This window comes from Bos indicus, chromosome 22 (genome assembly GCF_029378745.1).
Source record: "Bos indicus isolate NIAB-ARS_2022 breed Sahiwal x Tharparkar chromosome 22, NIAB-ARS_B.indTharparkar_mat_pri_1.0, whole genome shotgun sequence".
NCBI lineage: Eukaryota > Metazoa > Chordata > Mammalia > Artiodactyla > Bovidae > Bos > Bos indicus.
The window spans coordinates 14,981,087-15,001,426 of record NC_091781.1 but is presented as its reverse complement, the minus strand read 5'-3'; the positions used below and the strand labels follow the sequence as shown (position 1 = coordinate 15,001,426).

The window sequence follows — 20,340 nt, the reverse complement described above, 5'->3', positions numbered from 1 at the left end:
AGCATGTTTTTACAGCTGGGATGATAAATCCCTGAAAGACGGCACTTACCATGGAAACGCTGACACAGCCTTTCATTCCCTTCACAGTGATTAAAATCCTCATTTCAATTTGTTTTTCTTTATTTTGAGCTGGCGTCATTTGCAAGCTCCAGGAATACACCTCTCTGTGGTAGAAAACGAAATGCTGCCCTCTGTCAGAAACGAGATGGAACTGTTCTTCACTCACTATAGTGCAGCAAGTCTTGGCTTGGAGAATTAATGGAAATTCAGAGGAGCAGGACTTCGCACTAGTCATCTTAACCAGCAAAGAAATTTCTGCAGGACTTAACGTTGTTTCCTAGGTAGAATGAGGCAGGGGAGGGAAGGCAGCTAATACAGCATTTGTTATCAAACCAGAGGCCACTGTGAGCAACTGGAGAGTCAGCCCACTGGGGGCTTCTGGGAGCCAGCGTAGACTGGGCACCTCAGTCATCCCCCTGGAGACGCAGGCGAGCTCCTCATGGGCTGCGGGCTGCTGTCCATCAATTCTTAAGTACTTCTGGCCTCTGCAGGGAGAGATGCAGTTCCTGGCAGCTGGAGGGCAGCCGCAGCTATGGTGAGGCCCCAGTGGATACGGGCAGCCTCCGATCTGACTGCTGCGCCCGCTCCCCTCTGCTCCTTTGATTGTCCTTTGGACTGCCCCATTTGCAGGGATATTTTATGCCCTTGGAATTCAAGGGCATTTGTCTTTTGCTTATTCACAGCCTACAGTCTTTGCTGAACGCCTCAGTGATCCTACCAACCAGATGCCTCCGAATGTCTTTCTCCTTTCCAGATCTCTTGACTGATAATAAAATCCATAATGGAGCTGGCCACCCTTCTTAACCAGCCGGTGAGATTGCAGCAGAGTACCTGGTCTGAGAGCTGTCACAGCCGCAAATTTCCTCACAGTCAGCTCTGCAGATCTCGCGAGAACGTGGCCTAGAGGGAATGGGGCGTCTCCCCATGCTGCAGGCAGCCAGTGCTTTGGAAACGCGTTTTCCAGAATGCATCCCACAGACAGTCAGTGGGCAGGGATACTCCTCACGAGAGGGGTTCAGAGATCCAACACTGTTGGTTACACTGCTGGGAACAGCCCTCTCTTCAGGATCAAACTACCCACCAGCGTCTTAAAGACTCTGAGAAGTATTACAGGCAAGAAATCCAATTAGCTTTGTTTAACTCGACGTTTTCCAAGTTACTTCATCACTAGACCTCTTCTTGGTGGAATGTCTATTGCCATTCTCTGGCACTTTAGGTTGTGCTACACATAAAATGCCTTGATGCGTCTTTTTTTCCTTTATCTTACTGAATTTTTTCAATGTTTTTGTTATACAAGCAGTACATGTTCATTGTAAAAAAAAAAACAAACTTGAAATATGCAAATGAGCAAAAAGGAGAGGGGAGGCACTGAGGCATAATCACTGTGGACTTCAGGGTTCTCCTCCGGTGGTGTTCCTTTGTGGAAAAGGGGTTTTGTTGTAGCAAGAGTCAATCTGCATTTCCTGGACTACATTCAGTTCCATGACTCCTGATTCTAAGTAGCAGGTTTCATTAAAAAAAAAAAAAAGGCACATATTTCAGCCAAAACAACGGCCACAGAATCATTCTGAACGAGTTCCAAAACCTCCGGTGGAGGAAAATTCCTTTACCATATGTTGCACCTTTCATAGGGAATGGCAGGCTAAGAAAATCAACAAATTGGGAGGAAAAAGGAAAAAATGCTATACAGTGATTTCTCAGCTATGTAAAAATATTTATGATAATAAAGACCTTCATAAAATACACCCCAGAATTAGAAAGTTTATTTCTGGAATACGGACTCCAAGGTGACTTTTACTTTCTTTGCTGTTGTAAAAGCATAAGTTAAAGTATTTTTTAAAATACCCTCCCCGGCTTGCCTGGTGGCCAGTGGTAAAGAATCTGCCTGTCAATGCAGGAGACACAGGTTCGATCCCTGGTCCAGGAAGATCCCACATGCCGCAGAGCAACTGAGTCCCTGTGCCACAACTATTGAGCCTGTGCTCTAGAGCCCGGGAACCACAACTACAGAGCCCCTGTGCTCTAGAGCCCGTGCTCCGCAACAAGAGAAGCCACGGAAGTGAGAAGCCCGCACACTTCAAAGAAGAGGAGCCCCGGCTCACTGCAAGTAGAGAAAAATCTACACAGCAAAGAAGACCCAGCAAAGCCAAAAATAAATAAATACATAAATATTTTTTTTTAAAAAGTATCCTCCTTGCACACACAAGCCACTTTCAGTGAGGATTAAAGCAGAGTGGAGATGCTAAGTCTGGCACCTAGGAGGGGCAATTTCTTGGGGTGGGGGGCCCCGTGCGTCTCTCTCACCTGAGAAGTGGCAGGCTTGCTCCAGGTGGCATCGGGTCCTTTTCCTTCAGATGCAATGAATCATGTTTATGAGTGATGCAGGATGAAGCAGAGACCTAGCTGGTTGCACTGACCTGCAGAGCAGCCCTGGGAGAGAAGTGCCTTTATTACCCCTTTTCACAAATGCTCCCTGAACATGTGAGCTCATTTCTACCCTAGAGCTTTGCACTGGCTGTTCCCTCAGCCTGGGATACTCATCCTTCAGATCTGAGCTCAGAGAGGGTCTGTGAGGAACCCAAGAGCACACAGCACAGGGCTTGAGCCAATGTCTGCCTGACTGCCAATCTCACAAGCCTAAGCTGAGCTCCCAGCAGGTTTTCAGATCGTTACTGTTGGGAAGAAAAAAATCCCTGCTCTAAGTTTGACACAGAAGGCCAGGTGCTATCTGACGCCATGGGGAGACACCTAGTGTCTAATCCAGATCTCCTTTTTATTTATTTTTCTTTTCTTTTTTTTATTTCTAGGCAGCGCCCTGCAACATGCATGATCTTAGTTCCTGGACCAGGGATCAAACCCTCACTCCCTGCAATGAAAGTGCAGTCTTAACCACTGGACCACCAGGGAAGTTTCAGATCTCCTTTTTAAAAGAATGGTTTGTCTGGAAGGCTGAGGACAATTCTGACTCTTATCTTTCAGTGGCTGGAAGGCTGTTCTGGGGGTGCAAGTTCCGTGTGCACACTCAGAAGCCACAGCCCCCCAGCTTACTGCCTGCCTCCTTTGCCCTCTCAAAGCAAGAGCCAGCCAGTCCTCTAGGCTCTGCAGCCACACTGCACAGGCTGCTGGCCCGGAGGGAGTGCGCCAGGCGCCGTCCCCCAGCGACAGCCATCCACCACCCAATGCTCACTGAGTGCCAACCAGGTGCCATGCTGGGTCTACAGCTGAGCCTGAAGCATAGCATTCTTCTGTCCCAGGAGACGGGACTAGAGAACACGTGCTCAGGGGAGGAAATGCCTTCATCTGCTGCATGCTCTTATGTCACCTCTCCATGGGCCCTCCCTGACCCCTGTCATTCTCAAACCCCCGTTTCTTTTTCTTCCTGGTGTGTACCACTCCCTGGGGTTATACTCTCCTCCTCTTTTCTTCAAGAGAGGTGGACATGTGAATCGTCTTGCTCCTCTTGATTCCCTGGCACCCCGAATACCACCTGGCAGAGATCAATGCTCTGTAAAGCCTATTGATCGAATGTTTACCTGCTATCTCAACTGGATGCGTGTGTATTTGAGCATCAGGAGGCCAGGTAGGGCCAGGCTGCACTCAGGCTCTGCGGGCATCACTAACCTCCCCTTCACATCACCCACGTTCTGTTTGTGGACCTATTCCTGGATCCCTGCTTTGTCTCGGCCTGGGAGACACACCTAACTACAGCCAATCTCTTATGGAGTCAACAATGTATAGTCACCGTTTTAAAGCTCCTTGTGTGAATGCTCACTACCCATCTTGGGTGGATGATACCCAAGACCCCCACATTAGCATTTAAACACAGAAAGCTCTTCTTTTTTCCCTTTTACTCCTGCCAAGTCCTGCCACCTTGGGGCTGCTGTTGCCCACAATTTAGAACCGCCACTTCAGAAGGAAGTATAGCCTTAACTGGCCTGATGCAGCTCTAACTCTTTGGTGTCAGAGGGAAGGTAGCCAGAGATTGCATTTCACCCTCAGCATTCCATAGACTATGAAGATTTCATTTTACCTCCAAGACAAGCCAGGCACAGCCTGAGGGTCAGAGACTTGCCCGTGAGGCCAGATTTCAAAGGAGAAAGGCAGGGTTGATGACTGAGAGTGGAGGAGACCTGTGGCCACTCAGAGAAGGAGAAGGACCTTGCAATCTCACCCTTTAGGATGTCAGCTTGGTTTCCTAAAAGATGTGGAGCTGAGCAGTGACATACCCTTCAGGAGCTTCTGTCCCGTTCATTCTCCCTGTATCTCTTGACTCTAGAAGCATCTGAGGCTAGACTCTCGTCCTGAGAGGTAAGAAACCAGGTCTCTAGTTGTCCTCCCAGTCTTCTTCTGGGGCCTAGATTCCTTAGAATCCAGCGAATTGGGGATGATAAACAGCTACAATAGTGATAGCCAAAATCACATGGCTGACTGTGGACAAGTTTCTGTAGTTAGACCCTAAGTGTGCCTTCTCAGGAGCAGCCCGTTTCCCAGATGTGCAAGTGAGGATGGGCCATGGAGATCATCTGTGACTGTAGACGAGGAAGCTCAAGTCCACTAACATGGCCTAAGTCTTACCCCATCCCCGTGGGCCTCAGTTTCTTTATCTGAACAAAATTAGCCCTTCAGGCTCTGATACTCTCCCACTAGAAGCCTGTCCCAGACAACTCATCCTCTGAAGAATAAGTCCTTTTGTTGTTCATTCGCTCAGTTGTGTCTGACTCTTTGTGACCCCATGGACAGCAGCACTCCAGGCTTCCCTGTCCTCTGGGAGGGACATCTCCCAGAGATGGAGACATCTCCCAGAGTTTGCTCAAACTCATGTCCACTGAGTCAGTGATGCCATCCAACCATCTCATCCTCTGTCATCTCCTCTTCCTGCCTTCAATCTTTCCCAGCATCATGGTCTTTTCCAGTGAGTCAGCTCTTCGCATCAGGTGGCCAAAGTATTGGAGCTTCAGCTTCAGCTTCAGCATCAGTCCTTCCAAGGAATATTCAGGGTTGATTGACTTTAGGATTGACTGGTTTGACCTCCTTGCAGTCCAAAGAATAAGCCTCGAGTTGCAGTGGTTGTAGTTCCATGGGATGCCAGGAGAGGGCAGCAGGCAGTAAATGACGGTGCTGCCGGAATTCAGGTGAAGAAGAACCGTGACACAAAGATTTCCAGAGGAAAAAGGGGTAGGGCTGTGGCCACCACAGCTCTGACTGCTTCATGCCACGGTATGAGCTGGCGCGCCTCCCAAACTGCTGTATCCTCTGACACCAGATGGTGCCCTATCCCTATGGGGTCCGAGGTCCTTGCCGTCTGTATGGTCACCTGGATTCCAGGGCTCTTCTTGCCTGTGTCAGTCTCGGAAGGCAGTGGGCCCCCTAGCTTCAAGGAGGGCGCCTCGGGGCTTGTCCTCAGCCGCCGACTCTGGTCTCGTTTCTGGAAGCTGGAAGGGACTTCACAGATAAACCCTCAGAGCTCTGTGCTCCTCCCACACCTTGTGCTCTGGGGTTTCGACAAACAGACCCTGGGGTCAGTGTTATAAATATTAAAATCTTTGCCCGTATCCCTTGCCTGCACTTCCTAACAGGGCCAGGGTCCCGCTTATCTACAATCCGCTGCACATGCTGCCCTTTCTGCTCCGGGCTCCCTGCCTTCTGTTCCCTGTAACACACTGGGTCTTGGCTCTCTCCTCCACCGGACTGTGAGTGTCCTAAGAGCAGGGAGGCTGTCCTGCCCATCTTTTCAGCATCAGTGCCTCTGCCTGTGCCTGGCATGTGGTTTGAGGATGAATGGGTGAGCGGGCAGGCACTGCCTTGAGAACATGTGGTCCACAGAATCCCACTACATCCCTGTCACTTTCCAAGGCTGAGAGGCCCCTTCTCAGACTCAGCACAGCTCCTGGAATTCTCCTGTATACCTGGGCCCAGTGGCATATCCTGCTTTTTCAGTCTTTGCTACCAGCCATCACTCTGTCCCTTGGGGATTTGTGGAGTCTCCTTCTGTATCAATGATCAGTTCAGCCTCCTCTCATCACTTCTATAGGCAAGTTGGCATGAGAAGTAAGACAACAGGCTTAGGCAGGCATGGTTACTGGACCATTCATCTTTTATCTTGTTTCTTAGGCTTACCGTAAAAATGTGCCTCAAACTGGGTGGCTTAAAACAACAGAAATTCAAAGTTCTGGAAGCTAGAATTCCAAATTCAAAGTATCAGTAGGGTTAATTCCTTCTGAAGGCTCTGAGAGTGAGTCTGTGCCTCCCTCCCAGCTTCTGGCGGTTGCTGGCAATCCTTGGCTTGTGGACACATCACTTCAGTCTCTGTCTCTATCTTCACTTAGACTTCTCCCCTCCAAGTCTGTGTATCTAAATCTCTCTCTCTCTGTTCTCTTATAATAACACTAGACTTTGGCCTACTTTTGTGGGCTGTGGGTCCAATGACCATTTAATATTCAGACCCCTCTGTGGTACAGTTTGGCCAGCTCCGTATATCTGGTGACATTGGCAGGGGGGGCAGGGGGCGGGGGGTGCCCACTGATGCTGTCTGAGGGACTAAAGGAGCTATCTCGGGCTCAGCCACCTGCTGCCTCTGGTCAGGGAAGGGTTTCTCCAGCCTGCAGGGACAAAGATTGCTTTCTGGCTCATATGTCTGGTTGTTCCATTTTTAGTAACACTAAAATCAGTGGATTCAGGTGTTAGCAACACAATCTGTATCTTAGAAAGTTCCTTGCCAACGTTTCACCCAATGGTTTCAGCATCTGTTAATGATTGGTACCTAAGTACATCACTTTAACTAAGCGCATCCTTCCACCTGCATCCATTAGCTGGAATTCTCTAAAAAGAACTTTCATCAGCACTATTTGGTTACCCTGAGGAACAGTCCATGCAGGTGAGACAGGACAAATGCTTTGATTCTTCCCCTTTCTTTGTTGGGATCCAACATTTGAATGTTAGCAACATTCAAAGACTGACCAGTGAAGTTTTTTTCTTTTATGTATCATTATAAATGGATGGATTTTAATCCAGTCCACTGTAACTTCAGCCTATTGCATTGATTTCTTATTTAAGACTGTTCCATTTTTAGCCAGTGGGAGACCTTCGAGTTGACCCCTGGATGCCTTTGATGTAATTCCATTGGTACCTGATGGCTTCTTCCTTTTCCAGCATAACCACATGCCCCAGGACATCTGGGACAGTTTCTGCCTCAGGTGTGGAATCAACCATTTCTCAAGGAGCCCGGAATCCTTAAAGTGAGAAATAGTATCTGGAAACAACAGTCCAGGCATGAAGGCCCATGGACAAGAGGAGCCTGGTGGGATACAGCCCATGGGGTCGCAAAGAGTCAGACAGGACTGAGCACACACATCAACCTTAACAGGAAACAAAGCTAGGGAAACACATGCCTTTTCTTCAAAAGAAACAAAAGAAATAATGAGCTCCTGATATTTTCTATTTAAATTTAAGATCACAGTGCTTCTCCATTATTTCTTTGGGTGCATCTCTTTCCTGTTCCCCACACTCTGCTTTTTAGGTCTCCCTGATTTGGGTTGAACCAACTTAACACCCCATCTCAAGTGGGTTCAGATCGATCCCTTACTTCCCTCATCTTATGTTCCCATCCAGGCACCTTCTAGCTCTGAAATGTAACGACAAGTCTGATATTTCCCCCACTAAAGCTAACGTGCAGAAATATAATGGACTTGAGGGGATGTGGTGAAAATCTCCCTACCCAGGACCAGCTTAAGGTCATCGAGCCACTGGACTCCATAATGCCAACCATTCCCTGCAAATACTCCCAGCCTGCCCAGGAAATCACTCCTGGCAGAAACACTTCCCCAGGGACATGAAAAGCAAAAGTAATTAAATGAGAAGGGTAGTTAAGGAATCACCAGAGATCCCATTTCTGATAGTCCCCTGAGACAAAGCTGAGTGTTTTTCCATTCTTCTTTTAAAATCTGATCCAGGTTAAATTATGTTCCATGGCAACTTGCATCAATGGCGTTGTCATGGTTACAGGTGAACCTGAAAGTGAGCTGTGACAGTGAGCCCGGGCTCTGGGCACTTGGAGCCCCGTGTCTTAAAGAGACATCCATTTGCCTTCTGGTCCAGGCTAGAAAAGTAATGAGAACGTGTGCCATTTCTCGGCAAGGCCTAGCCTGCAGACTGATGTGGGCCAGGGAAAGGTGGAACCACAGGTTCTGCAAATAAACATTCTCCTCCAGCAGCCTGAGTGGGGTCCCAGGACACCTCACACAAATTCCCCACACCTTCATCTGCTCACGCACCGGGAACAGGAGAATCATTGCGTGAGCAGCTCTCTGATGGAGAAGTCATGAGCCACTCCTGGGAATTTCCCTTAGATGAAAGGTAAGGAGCATCTCTCCCTTCATCTTTGGCAGTGCTATCTAACAGAAAGATAACGCGAGCCACTAGTGTGGTCCACACACGTCAGTTCACATTTTCTAGGAGTCACGTTTTTAAAATGTTACAAGAAACAGGTAAACTTAATTTCAATAATTTAAACTTAACCCACTGTATCCAAAAATACCATTTCAACATGTAACTAGTATAGAAATTAATGGGATATTTTATACTGTTTTTTCATACTAAACCCTTGAATTCTGGTGTATATTTCTCAATTCGGATGCTAAATTCTGATTGAAAATACTTGATCTACACTGAGATTTCATAAAATTTACAGTTGAAATGGTCAAGTCACACACTTGTTAACCCAAGCATACTTAAATTTTTCAATAAAAAATTGAGTATGTTTTACTACAGTGAGGCACCACCTCACATCAGTCATTAAAAAATCTGCAAAACAAACGCTAGAGAAGGCATGGAGGAAAGGGAGCCCTCCTATACTGTTCCTGGGGATGGAAACTGGTAACATCACTACGGAGAACAGTGCGGAGGTCCCTCAAAAAACTAAGAATAGAAATGCCATATGATCCAGCAATCCCACTCCTGGGCATATACCTAGACAAAACTATAATTCAAAGACACATACAACTCAGTGTTCATAGCAGCACTGTTCACAATAGCCAAGAAATGGAAGCGATGTAAACGTCCAGGTGAATGGATAAAGATGACGTGGTACGTATATACAACAGATTACTACTCAGTCATAAAAAAAGAAGGAAATATGCCATTTGCAGCAACCATGGATGGACCTAGAGATTATCAGACTAAGTGAAGTCAGTCAGAAAGACAGAGACAAATGCCACGTGATGTCACTTACACGTGGAACCTAAAATATGACACAAACGACCTTACCTACGAAACAGTTAACAGGCTCACAAACACAGAGAACAGACTTGTGGCTGCTGAGGGGAAAGCGGGTAGGGGGAGGATGGATTGAGAATCTGGGATTTTCAGATGCAAACTGGTATATCAGGTTGGCCCAAAGTTCATTTGAGACTTTCCATAAGATGATACGGAAAACCCTGCAAACCAACATTTTGGCCAACACAGTATCTTGACTGGACAAGCAACAAGGTCCTGCTGAGTAGAACAGGCGACTATATTCAGAATCCTGTGATAAACCATGATGGAAAAGAATATGAAAAAGAATGTACCTACATGTACAAGTGAAGTGCTTTGCTGTACAGCAGAAACTAACACAGCATAGTAAACCAACTACACTCCAATACAATAATTTTTTAAAAGACATTATATTTTAAATCTTAAGCTTTTTTTTTTTCTTCAGTTCTACCAGTTTATTGCTACCAACCCATCTCCCTCCACCCTCCTCATGCATGCGTGCTCAGTCATGTAACATTGTGGACAGCAGCCTTCCAGGCTCCTCGGTCCATGGACTTTTCCAGGCAAGAATACTGGAGTGAGTCGCTCTTTCCTTCTCCATAAATCTTAAGTTTAAATGAACTAAAATGAAAGAAAATCTGAAGTCTTGCCACCTTGAAAGTGCTCGGCAGCCACACGTGGCTGGCACTACCACATGGGACAGCAGGGATTCAAGATGGTGACTCAGCGTGGTCCTGAGGCCAGCAGCATCAGCGTCTCCAGAGAGGTTATTAGAAATGTGTCTGGGATCTGCCGCAAAGGCAGTGATGCAGAACCTGCACTCTCCACAACCCCCAGATCAGTCTCAAAGCACATTAGTTTGGGAAGTGCTGTTAAAGGGATAAAGTCAAAACTCTTGATTTGGTTTTCAAGACCCCTGCCTCCCTTTCTACTCTTATCTCCCCATCCCTCAAGCTGTACCCCCCAGCAAGCCCTACCCCATCAAGCCTTACCACCCATCAAGTCTTCAGAGGAAACAGTAGACACTGGTCCAACACCTTGATTACAGTCTTGTAAGACACCCTGAGTCAGAAGCAGCCAGCTAAGCTGTATCCAGATTCCTGACCCAATGAAACAGTGAGACAATGAATGGTTGTTGTTTGGAGCTGTTAAATTCAGGGTACCTTGATATGCAGATAATGAATACAGCAGGCAATATGAGGGCCCCTGTCTACTTCTCCAGCCCCATTACCCCCAACTTTTATCCTGTGCTCCAGCCTTAACAAGCTTTCCCATTTCCTAACAACCTCTTTGCTCTGACTCATTGGCAGGTTTCTACATTCTCTGTTCCTTCTGCCCGATACACCACCACCCCACCCCCAGCTGCCTTCATCAGTCCAATTCCTACTCATTCTTAAACACTCAGCTTAAATATCACTTCCTAAAAGAGTCGGCTGAGCCCGTCCCTGAGCTCCAGGGCTGGGTGAGGGCCATCGTGGTGCCCACCACACCCTGTGTTGTATTTGCTTATTCAAGTGTCTGTAAATAGACCCCAGTAGACAGTGACCCCCCCCCACAGCAGGGACCATGTCTGTCCAGCTCACCACTGCACCGAACGCCCTGAAGCAAGGACAGCCCCTGGTAAATAGAAAACAGTCAATAAATATTGGTTGAGTATTACTGAAAACTAGGAAAAAGAGACTAAGAAACTAAGAAGGACTGGATGACAGAGGGTGGGCTGGAGTCACTGGCCCCCAGGACAGTAATGAAAGCCACAAGCAAGGAGACACAAGTTCAAAATGTCTCTGGGGTGGGGCTTAGGAGATAGGAGTTCACAGGGTGTAGTTGTTAGAAAGGCAGTTGAAACTGTCCTCTGTGGTTCAGAGAGAAAAGGGAGTCTCTTTCCATGGGTCCCCAGAAGTGAGAGAGGATATAGCCTAGGCCTGGTGTGGAAGCAAGAAGCACTAGGAAGAAAAGGGGGAGATGCAAGGTCTGGGTGCTTAGTGTGATCAGATTGAGGGGAAAAAGGTTGTGGAGCTGAAGCTGTGGGCTGCTGTCCTTTGTTCTGAATACCTGCTTCCTGGGGTCCCATTCCTTTTCCTAACCCTGCAACACTGGAACCTCCTCCTGGATCTCTCCAGAGATTCTGAGCCACGTGGAATGTAGACAGGTAGAGTGAAAGATATCTGGGGAGATCAAAAAATAGAGAAAACGAGAGAGATCCATACAGATGCTGCTGAAGACGCGGATCCACCGAGATTGCTGGTGGGTGGGCGGGGGGATGGACTTCTATTTTCACAGAACTTTCAAATAATTAAGAAACACAGACTGCAAGCAGTCACTACTGAAAGTTGAAATGCTGAAGGAGAGCAAGATATTTGTGTACCCTGATCCGTAAATGCTGTGTGCACATTGATAAGCACAAACAATCCTGTACAGGCAGCAAAGCACCAGCTGGCAGGAGACGGGTGACTCATCGTTCTTGACGCTGAGCCATAGCAAAAGACATCCAGATTTTCTTCAGCGCAGATTTTCTACCTTGATTGGATCTCGTGTGATTTTTATGTTGCTGCAGATCAAATCACATGGTAACTTACCAGTCATAATTTGCATAATCGATTTCATATCGATTTTACCCCACCTTCCTGCAATCAGAGTTGTGTTTGTCTTCTAGGAAGTTGCCCCACTCTGCACAGCTCCTTCCCTCTCCCAGTCTTGCACAAAGTCCCAAACACTTAAGTCAGAGGAAAATCAATCTGCCTGGAAGGAAGTGAGAGATAGGGAGTCAGGAGGAAATTGATGAAAACACAGGAGGACAATAAGCCAACTTGTAACTGCTGCACTATTTTCTTGGTTATTAAAAAAAAAAATCATCATCTCCTTTAACAGGCCTGTGCTGCTCTGCAGAGAGCAGGCTAAAGGAAAGAAGGCATAGGAAAGGCCATGGACCTCAGGAAAAAGCCTCTGGACAAGCCATTTCTTTCTTCATCAACCATCTGTCACTGGTGATACCAGCTGAAAGAAACCCCAGAGAAACCAGAGTGGAAACCCGGCAGGGGCCCGTCCATCTCTGTTTCATTTGCCCAGATAACGAGGGTCTCATCCCTGGCAGCACACTGGAAACATCTGGAAACCTTGGGAGAGGGAAATGGTATCAGTGATCCCAGCCCAGAGCAGTCAAATCAGAATGTTTGAGGATAGGATCCAGGTACAGGTATTTTAAAATGTTGGACCAGTGGTTCTCAAACTTAAATGTGCATCAGAATCACCCAACAGATTTGTTTAAAAAAAAAAAGATGAATGTTTAGCAGAGCCTCTGATTCAGTAGCTCTGGAATGGGGCCCAAGTTCCCAGCACTGCTAATGCTGCTGCTTGAGGACAACTCATTGAGAACCACACTCAGAAAGACACTTCCACTGTCCGGGACCTTTCCCCTCTGGCCTCGCCTTGCCCCTCACCTCCCCCTCTGTTTTTGTGGTTACACGCTCCTGATTCCTGGCTTCTCCCTGCATCTGATTGTAATATGACTTCCCCAGTTTAATCCATCCTGGACATGGTTTTATACTCACTCTTCTTTCTCTTCCGTTATCCCTGACCTCACTGGACCCCAGCCCAACTCAGGGATACTATTCTGTTATCAGCCCACATGACTGGAGTTGCTACTGTGGTTGCACAGATCCCACAATGGGAAGGAGGTTTCAGATGGGAATGGCCTTTAATTGGCTGGTCACATCCTATCTTGTCACGGTGTTATGACATTCCCATACCTTTCTGGTTACACTATTCTCGGGAGACAAAAGCACTTAGAAAACGTGCAATCCATTTCTGGGGTCTTAATATGTCATTTACCAAAGCTTTATGACCCAAGTCCAGTTCTGTCTATCATGGACCTCAGTTTTATGACCCATAAAATAAAGGGACTGAACTAAAAGCATTGCTAAAGTCTCTTTAACATCCTTAATACAATTTCCCTATGATCTGAAAGAATGAGCAATTAGCTCACATTAATGGTATAATTAGACTAACCCTGATGGAATAAAATATATTAATCTTTAACAAAGTAAAAACATGCACCCATGGCAACAAAGAAAACCATGGGCTTATTAAAAATAGAAAATTACCATTTAAAAGTGTCAGCGTTCATCTCGAAGGCACTTAAAGGAAAGTGGCTTTGGCCAAGGCAGATGAATCAGCAATCTCACTTCAACCTACTTGTGATTCTCTCGAGAACTGCTGTCATTTCCCGAAAACACTTCTTATTACCAGGACAGTCGTGACCTTTAGCAAGTGACAAAAAAACCAAGTTCCAAAACAAGGTGCACAGTATGACCTCACTCTGCATGCTGATGTACCCACACAGGGAAAACAGTCTGGAAGATGATACGGCAAAAGACTAACTGTGGTGCTCTTCAGATGGTGAAACTAAGGGTAATTTTAAATTGTTTTAGCTTATACTGGCTTTTACTTTTGCCCACAATGAAGACATCATTACTGCTTCAATAAAGGAAATTCAAAAGGTTTTCCAAAAAGCCTTTTATATCCAAACTGGTACTTCCTGAGTAGTATAAGCTTTGTGGAAAGAAGACTATGCCCCAGGGGTCGTCATCAAGAGAACTCCAAGGGTCCTCAACAGAAGCAAGTTGCATTCCCAGGGGGCATTTGTCCAAGTCATTATTGCCTGCCCACTCCCCCATCCTCAGTGTCTGTCTTCAATGATTCCCCCCACACCCCCCCCCAGAAAAACAATGGATGATTTCTGCATGTTTTCAAGCTTCAGCACATGTAGAAACTTTGATTAAATGAGAGAGCTTTTCCAGTCTTTAATTATTATGGAATCCATAAATCTTTTTAAAACACTTCTTTCCATAACTAAAGCAAGATGCACTATAAGGTAAATGTAAGACCTTGGAGAATATAAAAAAGAAAGTGGTATAACTTTTTGCAATGGTATATCTTTTTCCCTCTTTTTACTTTCTTCTGAGCAGCATATAATGAAACTTTATTTTCCTTAATCCAGTCTGATCATCTTTGTCTTTTAAAGGGGAATATAGTACATTCATATATACATATATGTCGACGGAAAAAAGATGCACCATGCGAGAGGTGGGATTAAGCTTTATGGGGGCAGCCTGAGGACTGCAGCCTGGGAGACAGTGCCTCAGACAGCTTTGAGAAACTGCTCCAAAGAGGTAGTAGGGGAAGGCCAATATATATGATTTCGGTGAAGGGGGAATTCAGTGCAATCAAGCACGTATTTTACAAAAGGTTTTCTGCTAGTCATGAGAAGCTGTCATCCTGAAGGGATTTAGTGATTTTCTAGACATGAGGAGATGCAAGGATTGGGATCATGAAATCAGTTCCTGAAAAAATACCTAACTATCTAAGGACCTGTTCCACTGGTTTCCCTGGAGCACAAAGTGCCTCACTCTCCACCCTGAACTCCCCTCAGGGTGTGCTGAAGGTCAACAGCTGCAGAAACTGCAGAGGCAGAGGCAAATGCCCCTGGCAAGCGCCAATTTGTAGTTAACGTTTATATATCCTGCCCAGGGATCAAAGCCAGGTCTCCTGCATTGCAGGCAGATTCTTTACCATCAGAGGCACCAGGGAAGGCCATATCGGAGAAGGCAATGGCACCCCACTCCAGTACTCTTGTCTGGAAAATCCCATGGACAGAGGAGCCTGGTGGGCTGCAGTCCATGGGGTCGCTAAGAGTCCAACACGACTGAGCGACTTCACTTTCACTTTTCACTTTCCTGCATTGGAGAAGGAAATGGCAACTCACTGCAGTGTTCTTGCCTGGAGAATCCCAGGGACAGGGTAGCCTGGTGGGCTGCCGTCTGTGGGGTCGCACAGAGTCGACACGACTGAAGAGACTTAGCAGCATATATATATATATATATGTAATTTTAAATTAACATTTAACTCAAATTTTTTTATTTCATTTAAAAATTTTTTATTTTTAAATGTTTAAAGATATCTTTTTTACTTCCATTAATTATTTTGAGAAGTCAACTATCATTCTTAATATTACTTCATTAAAGGGAATGTGTTTTTTTCCCCTTTGTCAGCTTTCAAGATCTTCTCATTATTTCTGCTTTACAGCAGTTTTACTATGATTTACCTATGCACGGTTTTATTTCAGGTTGCCTTACTTGGGCTTCATAGAGCTTCTTGATGCTTTTTATCTGAGTTGATACCTTTAATCAGTTTTGGAAAATACTTGGATGCTTTCTCTCCAAACATTGCTTCTGTGCTATTATGTCTTTTCTTCCAAATTTCCAATTTTATATATATATATATTGAACCTTTTGCTAAATCCCATATGTCTCTTAAATTCTTTCCGTATTTTTCTTCTATTTCCTTTCATCATATTTCTTCTGGGTCTTCTCTACTAACTTACTATTATTACTTCTCTCTTCAGATGTCTCTAATATGCTATTAAACTTACCCATTGAGCTCTTATTTTCCTTTATTATGTTTTTTTAGTACTAGAATCTCCACTGGACTCTTTTAAAAATACATTTAATTGATAAAATTCATTTTCTCATCTATTTTCTTAAACACAGTATTCACAGGAATTTTAAAGACCATGTTTGATAACAACATCTGAATCACCTCTGGATCTATTTTATCATTAATTTTATTGAAGAAGAGTTGATCTGCAATGTTATATTAATTTCTGCTGTACAACAAAGTGATTCAGTTATACATATGTATATATTCTTTTTTGTATAATTTTCCATTATGGTTTATCACAGGAGATTGAATACAGTTCCCTGTGCTATACAGTGGGACCTTGTTCTTGATCAATTCTCTATATAATAGTTTGCGTCTGCTAGTCCCAAACTCCCACTCCATTCCTGCCCAACCCCTCCACCACTGTGGCAACTACAAGTCTGTCCTCTGTGTCTGTCTGTAAGCCTGTTTTTGTTTCATAAATAAGTTCATTGTATGTTAGATTCTACTTGCAAGTGATATCATATAGTATTTATCTTTCTCTTTTTTAACTTGCTTCACTTAGCATGATAATCTCTGGGTCCATCCATGTTGCTACAAAGGGCATTATTTCATTCTTTTTCATGGCTGAGTAGTATTCCATTACACATGTACAACATCTTCGTTACCCATTCATCTGTTGATGGACATTTAGGTTTCCATGTCTTGGCTATCATGAGTAGTGATGCTATGAACATAGGGGTCCATGTATCTTTTTGAATTATAGTTTTGTCTGGATATATGCCCAAGAATGGGACTGCTGGATAGTAGGCTTCAGTTACTCAGTCGTATCTGACTCTTTGCGACCTCATGGACTGCAGCACACCAGCTTTCCCTGTCCTTCACCATCTCCCAGAGCTTGCCCAAACTCATGTCCATTGAGTCGGTGATGCCATCCAACAATCCTGTCCTCTGTCATCCCCTTCTGCTCCTGCCTTCAATCTTTCCCAGCATCAGGATCTTTTTTAATGAGTCAGCTCTTCACATCAGATGGCCAAAGTGCTGGAGCTTCAGCTTCAGCATCAGCCCTTCCAATGAATATTCAGGACTGATTTCCTTTAGGATGGACTGGTTGGATCTCCTTGCAGTCCAAGGAACTCTCAAGAGTCTTCTCCAACACCACACTTCAGAAGCATCAATTCTTCAGCACTCAGCCTTCTTTATGGTCCAGCTCTCACATTCATACATGAAGACTGGAAAAACTATAGCTTTGACTAGATGGACCTTTGTCAGCAAAGTAATATCTCTGCTTTTTAATATAGTATAGGTTACACAGAAGAACAGTACAAAAAAAGATCTTCACAATCCAGTTAATCACAATGGTGTGATCACTCACCTAGAGCCAGACATCCTGGAATGTGAAGTCAAGTGGGCCTTAGGAAGCATCACTACAAACAAAGCTAGTGAAGGTGATGGAATTCTAACTGAGCTATTTCAAATCCTGAAAGATGATGCTGTGAAAGTGCTGCACTCAATATGTCAGCAAATTTGGAAAACTCAGCAGTGGCCACAAGACTGGAAAAGGTCAGTTTTCATCCCAATCCCAAAGAAAGGCAAGGCCAAAGAATGCTCAAACTACCGCACAATTGCACTCATCTCACATGCTAGTAAAGTAATGCTTAAAATTCTCCAAGCCAGGCTTCAGCAATATGTGAACTGTGAACTTCCTGATGTTCAAGCTGGTTTTAGAAAAGGCAGAGGAACCAGAGATCAAATTGCCAACATCCGCTGGATCATCGAAAAAGCAAGAGAGTTCCAGAAAAACATCTATTTCTGCTTTATTGACTATGCCAAAGCCTTTGACTGTGTGGATCACAATAAACTGTAGAAAATTCTGAAAGAGATGGGAATGCCAGACAAACTGACCTGCCTCTTGAAAAACCTGTATGCAGGTCAGGAAGCAACAGTTAGAAGTGGACATGGAATAACAGGCTGGTTCCAAATAGGAAAAGGAATATGTCAAGGCTGTATATTGTCACCCTGCTTATTTAACTTATATGTAGAGTACATCATGAGAAACGCTGGGCTGGAGGAAACACAAGCTGGAATCAAGATTGCCGGGAGAAATATCAATAACCTCAGATATGCAGATGACACCACCCTTATGGCAGAAAGTAAAGAGGAACTAAAGATCCTCTTGATGAAAGTGAAAGAGGAGAGTGAAAAAGTTGGCTTAAAGCTCAACATTCAGAAAACTAAGATCATGGCATCTGGTCCCATCACTTCATGGCAAATAGATGGGGAAACAGTGGAAACAGTGAGAGAATTTATTTTTCTGGGCTCCAAAATCACTGCAGATGGTGATTGCAGCAATGAAATTAAAAGTTGCTTATTCCTTGGAAGGAAAGTTATGACCAACCTGACAGCATATTAAAAAGCAGAGACATTACTTTGTCAACAAAGGTCCGTCTACTCAAGGCTATGGTTTTTCCAGTGGTCATGTACGGATGTGAAAGTTGGACTATGAAGAAAGCTGAGCGCCGAAGAGTTGATGCTTTTGAACTGTGGTGTTGGGGAAGACTCTTGAGAGTCCCTTGGACTGCAAGGAGATCCAACCAGTCCATCCTAAAGGAGATCAGTCCTGGGTGTTCATTGGAAGGTCTGATGTTGAAGCTGAAACTCCAATACTTTGGCCACCTGATGTGAAGAGCTGACTCATTGGAAAAGACTCTGATTCTGGGAAAGATTGAGGGCAGGAGGAGAAGGGAATGACAGAGAATGAGATTCGTGGATGGCATCACTGACTCAATGGACATGAGTTTGGGTGGGCTCTGGGAGTTGGTGTTGGACAGGGAGGCCTGGTGTGCTGCAGCTCATGGGGTCGCAAAGAGTTGAACACCACTGAGCAACTGAACTGAACTGATAGGTTGGTCATAGCTTTTCTTCCTAGGAGCAAGAAACTTTTAATTTCATGGCTGCAGTCACCGTCTGCAGTGATTTTGGAGCCCAAGAAAATAAAGTCTGTCACCATTTCCATGGTTTCCCCATCTATTTGCCATGAAGTGAAGGGACCAGATGCCATGATCTTCGTTTTCTGAATGTTGAGTTTTAAGCCATCTTTTTCACTCTTCTCTTTCACCTTCATCAAGAGGTTCCTCTTCACTTTCTGCCATGAGGATGGTGTCATCTGCGTATCTGAGGTCATTGATATTTCTCCCGGCAATCTTGATTCCAGCTTGTGCTTCATCTAGGCTGGCATTTAGCATGATGTATTCTGCATATAAGTTGAATAAGCAGGGTGACAATATCCAGCCGTGATGTACTCCTTTCCCAATTTGGAACCAGTCTGTTGTTCCATGTCTGGTTCAAATTGTTGCTTCTTTACCTGCATACAGGTTTCGCAGGAGGCAGACAAGGTGCTGGATCATATGAAAATCTAGCTTTTTGAGGCATCTCCATGGCATTTTCCATAGTGGCTGCATAACAGTCCCCCACTCATATTCCCACCAACAGTGTAGGAAGGTTTAGGGAAGCCTATTTTTTAAAACTGCATTTCACTTAGTCACTAATGAAGTTATCGTTCCAATTATTTTACTATTCATTTCTATTTTACTTTCTGTGAGTGGTCTTTTTCTCTTGAGATATCTGTTCTTCCCTTGTTAATTTGTTAAGGATCTTTGAATCTAATTAGTGTAATCAATCTTCTGTTGTTAGTTCTGTTGTAAATATTTTCTTCCAGCCTGTCATTTGTCTCTTGACTTTGTTTATGGAATTTCTTGCCAAGTGGTGAATTTTAATTTCCATGTAGTCAAATCTGTTCCTCTTTCCCTTTAAATCTTCTGAGTTGTATGCCTTCTTAAAACGGCTATCACTATTTCAAGATTATTAAAATAATCTATGTTTTCTTCTAGTATTTATACAGCATTTCATTTACATTTACTCTAAATCCATATAAAGTTTATATTTAAGAATGGGGTGAGGTGAGGGATCTAACTTAAGTTTCATTCTCCCCCCTCAAGTTTTATTCTCCCCTATTCTTTCTCACCTGATCTGAAAGCATACTCTTACTATATACTTAATTTCCACATGTACAGAGGTTTATTTGCAAACTCTCTTCTCTTCCACTGATTTTATTTTGCTATTTGGTAGAGTAAAATACCTTCATCTTTTTATTCTACTTTAATTCCCTTCTTCGCTATTTTTGTGCGTTCCTTTAACATAATAGTGTCAATCTATAAAGCATGACTCCCGCCCCCCTGCAACAGTCCCCAAGAGTCCACTGGTGTTTTGACTGGGACTGTAATGAGTTTATAGACTACTTATGGTTTTGATTCATTTGCAGTATTATGTGCTCTCTTTCAGGGATATGGTTTATCAATACACTTGTTTTATAACTTCCAGTAACATTTGAAAGTTTTCCTCAACAAACAAGCTCATTTTAAAGATAATTTGTCTTCTTTTTGGTGATGGGCGCTGATAGGGAGGGGAGACAGCAAGTCCACCCTGGATAGTGTTGCAAGGCATACACCATAGGTTCTAGAATTCTCATGTTCTAACCTAGAGACATAGGTGCTATAATCAGGGAATTAAGCAAAATGCTGGATGCTACAGATCTTT

General features: G+C 44.5%; 1 protein-coding gene across 5 annotated transcripts in view; it reads right to left on the bottom strand.

Annotated features, from left to right (window-relative positions):
* POMGNT2 (protein O-linked mannose N-acetylglucosaminyltransferase 2 (beta 1,4-)) overlaps positions 1 to 20,340 on the bottom strand; it is a 67,629-nt gene that overhangs the window by 20,076 nt on the left and 27,213 nt on the right. For 4 of the 5 annotated variants that reach the window (XR_011562952.1, XR_011562954.1, XR_011562953.1 and 1 more), the window contains exon 1: positions 50 to 10,224. The exons of the other annotated variant lie outside the window; for it this stretch is intronic. The gene's annotated coding sequence lies outside the window, so the exon portion shown is untranslated. Of the gene's footprint in view, positions 1 to 49; positions 10,225 to 20,340 lie in introns of those variants that run through there. 5 annotated transcript variants of the gene reach the window in all.